Below are 3,058 nucleotides of genomic sequence, written 5' to 3'. Positions count from 1 at the left end.
AATATTTATTTTTATAAGCTCTCTGGATGATGATTATTCAGTTAGCTAGAAATTGATTGAATAAATGCATAATTATTCAAGGAAATGGGTTAACTTGGCTGTTTGTAATCCTGGAATATTTATCAACCTAAAATCATCCTTTATTCACCCATAGATTAGATTGCTCTGATTAGAGGGATAATTAGAATGATTCATTGAAATCCTTTAGCTATTAGTCTCTTTCCCCTTTTTTGAGGTTTTGTAACCCTTCACTCAATGAACCAGCTCACACTGAAGACTTTTTCTTCAAGTTTCTCTGTCACCGCCTGCCAGTACCTTGCAGACAAATGGAAGGGAGGGATATTGGAAAAGTGGATCTGTTTTGACCAGCGCTATACAGATAGCTCCTGAAATCTTTCCGTCTCTCTCTTGACATTAATTCTCTCTTCAGAAAATTCGTCTCATTCCTCCTTACTTTTCATTGCCCCTATGTTAAAAATACTTCTTAATAGTGGCGCTAAATCAACAGGATTTTCCCCCTGGCAAGTCACTCAACTATTAACTTATTTAGTTCTTATTAAGTCAGTATAATTTTAAGCATTAAGAGACATGGATACCAGTCTTAGTTCTGCCACTTACTGGTTGTTTGACCTTGACCAACAAACTTAACCTCTCTGATCGAACATTATCATTGTGAGAATAACATAGAGGCCAACTTCCCTGTTAATATACAGACTTATTCTGTGTCATCCATAATACATTGTGTAAACTATGAAACTAAATAAGTAATAAATGATGAGATTGAGAATAATAATAGTAATAGCTAGGAATTTTCAACAGGAATCCATTTGGTTTTTTGAAAAGAAGTCCTGTTGTTTTTTTTTTCTTCCTTCTTTCCCATGTGTTTTTTTTTAACTTGAACTAGAAGTTCTAAATTATATGTCATACAATTCGGCATAGAATTTGGTGTGCTATTTAAATTATATAGGTACTGGCTCTCTTTCCTATGTTACATAAAGCACCCATATATTTAGGTACTCTTTCCAGTTGGTGGTGACAAGAATGGTGGTACCCAAGTGGTTAAACTTCACAAAATGCCTAGATATTATCCCACTGAAGATGTGCCTCAAGAGCTGTTGAGCCACTGCAAAAATCCTTCAGTCAGCACGTGAGAAAACTCTGAGCTAGCATCACTCCCAGGACCATTCTGATCATCCTCACGGGGCACCACAGAGGCAAGAGGATGATTTTCCTGAGGCAGCTGAACAGTGGCTTGCTACTTATGACTGGACCTCTGGTCCACAATCTAGATCCTCTGCATAGAATACACCAGAAATTTGTCATCTCCACCTCCACCAAAATTGATACCAGTAGTGTGAAAATCCCAGAATGTCTTTCTGATGCTTACTTCAGGAAGAAGAAGCTTCATAAGCTCAGACACCAGGAAGGTGAGTGAGACCTTCAACTCAGAGAAGGAGAACTATGAGCTTATAGTGCAGCGCAAGGTTGATCAGAAAGCTGGGGACTTGCAAATTCTGCCAAAAATCAAAGCTGTTTCTCAGTTCCGGGGCTACTTCTGCTCTGTGTTTTCTCTCACAAATGGAGTTTATTCTCACAAACTGATGTTCTCAATTTCTTCCAAAGAACCTAATTAAATAACTGATATGTTAAAAAAAAAAAAACAACAACAACCCACAAGAGTATAGAAGGTAGTATTCAGCAGATTCATTCTTCTTTCTTTACTGGAATAAGAAAGGAGCCCCAGAAAGGCAGTTAGGTGGAATGTCCTTGTGGCTTAAGAACTTGATAGTTTAGAGGAACATATGAGAAATCTTTCAATCAACAGAACATTCCGTAACAGAACATTACCACTTGTGGAAAAGATGGTGCATCTTGTTTCTGTAAATGGATGCCCTGTTTTCCCTCTTGCACCATAGATCCCAGGCACATTGAGTCCATAAATGCCTTCCTGGTAGATGTTCTCACCATCCCATGGAAACAGCCGTGACGGTGTGGGAGAAGACCATAAGTGTAGTGAAACGTGGGTAAGCAGCTATATGCCCTACCTTATTGGGTGTATCTTCTGTGTCTCTCAATTCAGCATTTTGCATAAAAACTCGGAAAATGTTTAAGTAGAAGTTCAGTGATAACCCATTTCTCCAGTTGAAATAAACAGGGGGATAAAAGCTAGAAGATTTGTATAATATTAAGACCAGTTTGTGGTTTTATTTTAATCCAAAATAAACCTGAAGGAAATTTTATGAGTATCCATCCTTGGATTCCTTCATTCAATAAATATTAGATCAATTATTTCCAATATATTTTTCCATTTATCTATCCAACTTTCCTCAGAAATATTTTATACTTATTTTGTAGCTTGTTACTATAGATGTTTTTATTAGTTATCTATGACTGTGTAATAAATTACCCCAAAATGCAGTAGCTTAAAACAATGAACATTTCTTTTCGTTTCTGAGGGTCGGGGATCTGGGTGCAGCTTAGCTGGGCATCTGTGGTTCAGAGTCTCTCACAAGGCTGCAAACAAATGTCCTCTGGGGCTGCAGTCATCTCAAGGTTCTCCTGGAGTAGGTTCGGCAGCTTTCAAGCTCGCTCATGGTTCGTGTGGCTGTTGGCAGGCCTCAAAGTCTGCCGGCTGGAGATATCACTTCCTTGTCACATGGGCCTCTCAAGGCAGTTTATAGCATGGCAGGTGATTTCCCTCAAAGTGAGCAAGGAAGAGAGCAAGAGAGGGAGAGAAAGAAAGAAGCCAGAGTCTTTTCATATCTTGTTCTTGGAAACAACACCCTGTCACTTTTACCATATTCTATTTGTAGGAAGTGAGTCACTAGGTCCAGCCCAAGCTCAAGGGAAGAGAATTACACAAGGGAATGAATAGCAGAAGGTGGGATCACTGGGAACTATCACAGTGGTTAGGGTACACCATATGGTTCCTTGCTTTTGAGGTGTTTGCCATAAGCATCTGCAGAAAGCACACATATTTACAAAAGAGTAACTGATAAGGCAGTATGTGAATCATACAGTCAGCGAATAGCAGAGCAGTTCACAGGAGGAAGAAGTC

General features: G+C 38.9%; 1 pseudogene; it reads left to right on the top strand.

Moving 5' to 3' along the window:
- The first annotated feature begins 1,028 nt into the window (after positions 1 to 1,028).
- Positions 1,029 to 1,634, top strand: LOC101388021 (large ribosomal subunit protein eL6 pseudogene; annotated as a pseudogene).
- The last annotated feature ends 1,424 nt before the right edge of the window (positions 1,635 to 3,058 follow it).

This window comes from Ceratotherium simum, chromosome 1 (assembly GCF_057802395.1).
Source record: "Ceratotherium simum simum isolate JZ-2026a chromosome 1, ASM5780239v1, whole genome shotgun sequence".
Lineage (NCBI taxonomy): Eukaryota > Metazoa > Chordata > Mammalia > Perissodactyla > Rhinocerotidae > Ceratotherium > Ceratotherium simum.
This window is presented reverse-complemented; position numbering and strand designations above follow the sequence as displayed.